Source organism: Grammomys surdaster, unplaced genomic scaffold (assembly GCF_004785775.1).
Source record: "Grammomys surdaster isolate TR1022 unplaced genomic scaffold, NIH_TR_1.0 141, whole genome shotgun sequence".
Classification (NCBI taxonomy): domain Eukaryota; kingdom Metazoa; phylum Chordata; class Mammalia; order Rodentia; family Muridae; genus Grammomys; species Grammomys surdaster.
The window spans coordinates 3,230,780-3,239,068 of NW_021604599.1; the positions used below are offsets into that span (position 1 = coordinate 3,230,780).

General features: G+C 47.1%; 1 pseudogene; it reads left to right on the top strand.

Annotated features, from left to right (window-relative positions):
- The first annotated feature begins 914 nt into the window (after positions 1-914).
- On the top strand, positions 915-1,405 carry LOC114618330 (annotated as a pseudogene).
- The last annotated feature ends 6,884 nt before the right edge of the window (positions 1,406-8,289 follow it).

Sequence of the window (8,289 nt, forward strand, 5' to 3'; positions counted from 1 at the left end):
GGAGCTATCCCAGCTCATGTAGATCTGAAACAATCTGGCTACTCTGGTTGGCCTGGCTTTGGGGAAATAACCAAAGGGCAGGAGCTGGGGAAGCCATGGGTCCCGGGAGGAGCCTGAAGCTGCTCCAGAACTGGTCTTCTCGCCGTTCCCAAAGTCCACAACCAAGATTCAGGTGTGGGTTTATCTGGAACCTGATAGAAGGGAGCAATGGCTAGCCTCCTCTGGAGGGAGCATGGGGACTCTTGGTTAGAAAGACATACGCAGCTGGGGTCAGGGAAAAGACAGAGGTTCACACCTGGAAATCTGCCTAAAATCTGGCTTCTTGTATTACAGCCCAGGAACTGAAAGCCGGTCTGTTCCTGGATACACAGTGGCTTGGGATTCCATCAGATCCCCACTGAAGGAGCCCTGATCTTGGGGTGAGGGGGAGGGAGGGTAGACTGAAGCTCTGTCCAACGCAGCTGAGAGTTCGTTTCAGGACTGAGGCACTGGCTCCTGGCTAAAAGACAAGTTACTGAACTCAAAATTGTCAAATTTAAGTCAGACCTGCTTTCCTCAGAAAGGCCGCTTCAGAGCAGAGGGTCAGAGGTCAAGCAGGACGTTAGAGAGAAATGAAACTTGTCTCCTGGACTTCAACAATGAAAAATAGAGGGGACTCATGTGACAGATAGAAGTTTCTAGAAGCCTAGAGAAGCCATGTATCATCTTCTTTCCTCTCCTTTTTCTCTCCTTCTTTTCCCTCCTGGACAGAGGGAAGGAGTGCTGGGTGCAGGATGCTGGACTCTGGATGCTGGACTCTGGCTGCTGGCTGCATTACAAAGGTTTGGTGCAGTAGTGCCCTTGTTCTCCATACTTCTGTTTGGTTGTGAACTCTGTCCGTCAGCCTCTGGCCTGCGGTCTTGAGACCGAGCACCATGCCTACATCTCTGCTCTTCATTAACCAGATAAAGTTGCAGAGTTCTGATGGAGAGATATTTGAAGTTGATGTAGAAATTGCCAATCTGTGATCATCAAGACCATGCTGGAAGATTTGGGAATGGATGATGAGGGAGATGATGATCCTGTTCCTTTACCAAATGTTAATGCAGCAATTTTTAAAAAAGGTCATTCAGTGGCGCACCCACCACCCAGCCTGAGGATGATGAGAACAAAGAAGAAAAGACAGATAATACTTTGGAACCAAGAATTCCTGAAAGTTGACCAAGGAACACTTTTTGAATTTATTCTGACTACAAACTACTTAGACATCAAAGGTTTGCTTGATGTTACATGTAAGGCTGTAGCCAATACTATTAAGGGGGAAACTCCTGAGGAGATTCGTAAAACCTTCAATATCAAAAATGACTTTACTGAAGAGGAGGAGGCCCAGGTACACAAAGAGAATCAGTGGTGTGAAGAGAAGTGAGCTGCTGTCCCTGTCACGGCAACACTAGAGGAGTTGTTCCAGATGCTAGCTGCACTGCTCTGTTTATTGTCAATACTAGAGATGAGAAGACAAACACAGCCTTGTCCTCACTGCATGTGGAAAGTGGCATTCTGGGCTTTCCCTCTTTCTGTAAAGTGATTTCTGCCACTAGTTCATTGTCCAGTTAACTTCAGTGAGCCTTTCAAAGTTGGCATTGTAAATAAAACAACTTAGGAGAAGTATGCTGAAGTAGAATTAACAAAGCATACTATTTGTTCACAAATCAGAAACTGGAACAAGGCAACTTGAAGTTAACCATGCGGATGTTTTTCGACCTCCATGCTGCTGGTAAGCTCGTGTGCAGCTGAGCTCACTTGGATCTGAGGCCTTGTTTTGTCTTTTGTTGCCTAGAGATTTAGTGTACTACCCAGTTTGTGGTTTAGGAGGGGGGACTGTAACTCAAAAATTTGTTAGCTTTTCAATTAAAAAAAGACTCTTACTTCAAAAAACAAAACAAAGCAAGGGTTTGGTGCTTGATGTTTCTAATGTGGGAGGTTTTACCACCCTGCCCATGCTTGTAAAGGGAGACAGAGTTGTTTATAGGAATGAAGAGAATGGGAACACAGTTGCTCCCAGGCCTGGATCACAGAAACTACAAAACCCCAACACCTACTACAGCAATGCAGAAAGGCTGGATGCCTGTGGCATAGGAAGGGCAGAGCTCTAAGGCCACTAATTGCAGTTGGAATCAGGCTAAGGTGGCCATGTCTCTTTTCTGCTCTGAGGCGGGAAAGCCAGAAGCTTAGCTTCCTTTGGGAAAAGGTGTGAGTTGAAAAGAGACAGGATTGGAGTTTTAAATGGAACTGACTCTGTCAGTTCCTCAAGCAACAATGTAGGGTGCCAGTATGACCTAGGATTCTCCGAGTAGCTATGCATACATGACAAGAGAAGTGAGAACATATATCCAGACACAGTCCATGTCAGTGTTCATAGCAGCATTATTCACCATAGTACAATAGTGGAAACAACCTAAATACCCAGAAACATTACCTTAGACAGTGCTAACACACAGTGCTCTGTTCAATGGAATATAATGGAGTCCTCAGAATAAAAGGTACACTGCCATACGATGTGATGATTTGATACAGTGAGATATCGATGCACCTTGAAAGCAAGCATTCTATGGCAAAGAAGCCAGGCACTAAGGCATTGTGTGCTATAATCCCATATCTATGAAGCATTCAGAGTAGACAAACTCACACAGAGACAGAGGATAATGAACAACAGCTTAGTGTAAGAAAGCATCAGGGGAGACAGTTAAAAGAGGCATGGCTTCATTTTTGGATGAAAATGTTTGCAATTTGAGTGTAGTACAGGTTGCACTACTCCATGCGGAACAGTGAAGGCACTTTCGTGGATGAACGCGCTGTGTGAATTATATCTCAAGAGCTGATAGAGCCTGTGAGGCCAGGCAGGAGCATAACAAGTAGCCTGGAAATGATGAAGGGCTCAGGCTAGGGTGTGGTGACATTCTCTACCCAACAGGTTAGGAGACTGTGACAGACTAGTGACAGCTTAAAGGAAATGTTTCAATGGCTCGAGTCACCCCAAATTGCTGATTATAGGGTGAGAAGGCCTAGAAGCAGCCCCTGCACTCGTCTCTTCCTTAGCAACTCTCATGAGTCTCTCTCTCTTTCTCTCTCTCTCTCTCTCTCTCTCTCTCTCTCTCTCCCCCCCCCCTCTCTCTTCCTTCACCCATCTCTAGTTGAAAGACTGAAGTAGCAGCAGATGAGAGAAGCACTGGTCTGGCTACAGCCCTGGACCTGTCCCTGTCCCTTCACAGTCTGGGTTGTGGTCACAGATTTGTATGGATGTTTATGTGTATTTATGAGGTTTTCTTCAAGTAGGTCCGGGTTAGATCAGACACAGGGGTGGAAAAGCCCCCACCCTCCAGCTCCACTCTGAGTCAGGCTAGACTTTGATTGTAGAGCTCAGCAGGAAGAAGAGAAAAGACTTCAGGAATGAGAGAATCTGGAGAAGCCCCCAGCTCTTTCGTGGATATAGGCAGCAGAGTTAAGAGCAGGCCTGTTCCTCAAAACTACAGCAACTCAAGAAGAGGACAATTCCAGACAGAGGCTGGGGACCAAAGGACCTTCAGAACCAGCCAACCTCCCCAGGGTTCTCCCACTAGAGCTAGCCAGGGATATGACATGCTCTGGAGACCAAACTGAAAGGGAATATAGTTCTCGATGCCTGGGCCCATATCCCTTAACCTTTAGACCTGGAAGTGGATGAGGAGCTTGGGTCAAGTAGACGAGGCATTTAGACTAACACTCAGGTGAATAAAATCAGATTCTCACGGTGACTCTCAGGTTTCAGTTTGGGGGAAAAAAAGTGAAATGGAAATTTACCTTTTCAAATCCAGTCAAAGGTATCAGAAGGGACAGCTGACTCATACTTAAGTGTTCAGTCTGGTTCCTTAAGTGGTTCAAGTCTGGGGCTTTTGGCTGCTTACTAGAATCCCCGGGGGAACTTGGAATGCACAGAGGTACCTGGGGGTACTGTCCAGACACCCTAGCTGGGACTTGGGAGTCTCTGCCTCTCTCAAAAGTGCTCAGGTGGTTCTGGAGCAGTCGGCCCTGCTCTGATTTGGTGGCTCGGCATCAGGGAATTCACGTGATTGATGTCCACAGACAGAAATCATTAGATGGGTCAGAGGGTGGAAAGGAAGGCAGAGCTCTGAGATAGGCTCTGCCCTGCTTCAGTGGCAGCTTGTGTCTGCCTTCCCTCTCTTAGACGAGCTCACGTGCTTAGTCTCCAATCCAGCAATAGAAGAGGGGATGCCATTTAAACCTAAGTTGCTCTCTCGTAGGTGTTAATAACAGGCCTGTTCTTCAAAGGTGTAGCAACTCAAGAGGAAGAAGCAGGATGGAAATTAGTGCGGACAGCTCCAGACAGAAGCCAGTCTTCACCCCTCTCTAGCTGTGTGGCCTGACTGCTCAGAGCCCTGGCCCACAACACAGGGCTTTGTGAATTATAGCCTATAAAGCATAGAATACCTAGACGTTCTTCACTTGAGTACCTAGTATAAAATAGAACTTACTGGTCCCTCTGGCATAAGGGACATGTTAAAAATCAGCAACTTCTTGGTTTCAGAACACTGAGCCAGGTAAGTAGGAAACAAAAAAAATTTTAAATCCTACAAGCTAATTCACAAATGCCACTTTAACTGCTATCCCACGATTTCTGGGCTTCTTGTGAGTAACTTTCAATTATTTACTCAACAGAGGATGCTCACTTACTGAATGTCCTTTTCCAGAGACTTGAGGATGTATAGGTGTTCACAAGGCAACTGTGTCAGCCTCAGGGGCTTATGCCCAATAGGACATTGACAAATGAACAGAGTTGTCTCAGGGTGGTGAGGGCCAGGGATGCTTATCTTCCAGCCTTCTGGGACAACTTGCCTACCCAGAGACCCTGAGGTCTGTGTCTCTCAGTGTGGTGGTGGGCTCAGCTTGGGGTCTCAGAATCCTGACTAAGGGCAGCCAGAGAATGAAGAAAGTATACACAGACATACATGTGCACTGAAGCTGGGATCATGTGGGGTTCTATAATCCCCCACTATGGCCTCTACCTGCAACTTTTATGAGGTACAGGACAGGAGGAGGGGCTAGTCAGTCTGATAGAAGGTCTCTGTAGATGAGCAGCCTTGGGCTGTAAACATCTAGGGGGAAGAAGCTGCAGTAGCTAGTCACTGCACACACTGATGCACACGCTGATGCACATGCTGATCTATCTTCCATAAACACTCATACCTGGACACCCGAGGGAAGCCTTGCCTGTTTCCCATGGGCCAATTGGTCTTGGAGTCCTTGACAGGCTATGCTCGTATTGAAACATACATTCTCTCAGGATTTCCCTCACATAGGGCTCCCTCTTCTCCCTACATCTTGGCCTGAAACAAGGTATTAGTGGAGACGGTAGAGCAGTGAATTGGTACCACATGACTAGGTACTAGATAGGTAACTATAGCAACTAATTCTAAATGGAGTGCCTGGAAAGATGCCCTGTAAACAAAAGAGGAAACACAACTGAGAGGAGCTGGGGGAACAGGAGGCCCACAGGACCCCAAGAACCCCCAGGATCATCAGTTTGAATCCACAGCCTTCGCTTCTACCTTCTCCCCACCATGTGACCCTAGCACCTGCTCACCTCTCAGGCCCTTCCATGCCCCATGCAGCAGAACAGGTGAACTGATGCTAAAAGCCAAAGACAGCCTTGTGGCTGCTGCCTTGGAAGCACACCGTTGACCAGACGGAGCTCTGTTTCCTTTATCAGCCAGTGATGTTAGACAAACGACTTCTCCACTTGCCCATTTTATCATCTGTCAAATGAGGATCATAAAAGACTTGCTTCCCGGAGCTACTATGCAGATAATGTGGATTGATCCCAGAAGGTCCTCAGACAGGGTTGGCCGGCAACAGGAAGGACTCTGTGATTTTAGTTATAAGGCAACCAACCCAGATCATGTCTCTCAAATATGAGTGATTTTAAAACTCAAATTTTAAAATTTAAAGTACAGTCCCCCCCACACATACAAAATGACACAATGTATCATTGTAAACGATATTTTAAGATACAAAAAAAGTATATTATAAAGAAGACAGTAAAGAGTAAACCTCCAGATAATTGCTCTCTGGCTTTTGGCAGGCATAGTTGGCAGGCACTCGGTGCCTATCCGGACATATCCATAGAGATGCCCTTCTAAATAAGTGCCATTATGTTAAAAGGCACTTAGTGAACCAATAACAAATACACTGTGGACATATATTCCTGTGAGTTAATACAGACCCTACAAGTGTTTGCAGAGACTGACGGGTTTTCTTGTCTGCGAACACCATTATTTAATCTACTACGAGTCATGGCCATTTGACTTGCTTCTGACACAGTGCCTAACAAAACAGTGGCAGTTCAAAACGCTGCACCAGCAACTCTGAACCTCTGAACCCTCCATCCTGTCAGGGTGTGTGTTTACAGACTGACTTGGCAGCTGGTGGGATGGGACGGGTTAGGCTGGGGCCATTGTACCAGCTTGGGGTGCAGCTGTGGGAAAGCCTCCCGGCTGATGGTCAGTTTATGGGTGGGCAAATGTCTGGAGGTTGTTCCTGTCTACGGGTTTTAAACATGTCCTTCATAAGGCAGACGACTTTCAAGGCTGAGAGGGGAGAATCTAGCTTTCTTGTCAGCCTCTGGTGCCTTACAACTTCTCTGATTTCTGCTTTTTCTAGGAAGAGGTTAGGGAAGTTTAGTTGGCAGAAAAATGTCATGTCATTTTTGAGGAACTTTTTAAGGATTCAATCCCCGGGGTATTTTGCCCCAACCAAGCTTGGGATGAATCTCCCCAGGCCCCAAACTCTCCCTGTTTTTGATGGTGACTCTACGTATTTTTAGTAAATGAAGCCAGGGTGTAAGGTCCCACGCAGGAGTGGTGGCTGGAAGTTGCATTGGCTTCTGTGGGCTAGAGAGTAGAACACGATGCTGTCGACCAGGGAGGGCATGGCTGGCTGGGGAGGGACTATCAAGGCCTGGTCAGCTTGACCTGGCTCTTCTCACAGGTGAAGAAGGGGATTAAAAGCTTGGACCAAAGGTGACCTTGTCTCCCAGACTTCCTCCTGCCTCCCACCATCCTTCCTAAGCACTACTACCACCACAGAGATCTAGCAAGGGCCATCACAGAGCAGGGGCCATCACAGAGCAGGGGCCATCACAGAGCAGGGGCCATCACAGAGCAGGGGCCACCACCGAGCAGGGGCCATCACAGAGCAGTATGTTACCAGTTTCCACTTGCTGCCATTCCCAAAGAGAAAATAAGAAACACAAATTAAGCTCTGCAGAGGCAAAAACATTGCCAGACAGTTCCACCTTCTTTGAACATATCCATCATTCCACTGTCACACCCCAGCAGATGGAACCCCCATCACTGTCATTTCCAAGTAGGGGAGCTGGTGCCCAGGGAGCGGAAGCCTGGTTGAAGGCTGCACAGGGTGAGAGTACATCGTCCAGCTCTGGGTGTCTCTCACTCATCACCACCCCTCTTCATTGTTAGGACAGTGCTGCTTGTAACAACATCTGTGGTGCTATCTTCAGGTCCTCCGATAAGAACAGAGCTGTCCAGGAGACTCCAGAAGAGCTAATCTTCAGCAGGCTGCTTAAAGAGAAACCTCAAAGGTGACAAAAAAAAAAAAAAACCCAAAGAACCCTTCTCCCCAAAAAACCAACCCAAAACAACAACAACAACAAAACAAAACACACAAAAAGCCTCTTCCTGGCATAGTAGAGGATGGTTATCCCAGCTCTCAGCAGGCAAGAGTCTACAAAAACAAAACAAAAACAAAAAGAAGAAGAAGCAACCCTTCTCAAACGCTGCTCAAACAAGGGGATTGAGTAGAGCCCCCCGCCTGGGAGAGGGATAGAGGGGGACAAGCAGGTGAACCTGAAGAGAGAGAGGAGTGGAGAAGAGGCCAGACATGAACATGTGGAGAGAGAGAGAGACGGGGAGGGGAATTGGGAGAGAAGGGACAGATGGGGAAGAGGGAAAGAGCAAGAGAGCAAGGGCAAGAAAATAAGGGGTAGGGGTGGGGCAAACAGCCCTTTTCCTAAGTCAGGCATACCTGGCAGGTAACTGTGGGGCGGAGCCTAGAAGGAATGCTAACGCGTAGGAGGCTGAAACCAGAAGATTGTTGATAGTTCAAGCTCAGCCTGCAATATGTAGTAAGTTCTAGGCCAGCCTCATCTATAATGTAAGGCCCAATTGCTGGTAGTTCAAGCTTAGCCTAATAGATAGATAGATAGATAGATAGATAGATAGATAGATAGATAGATAG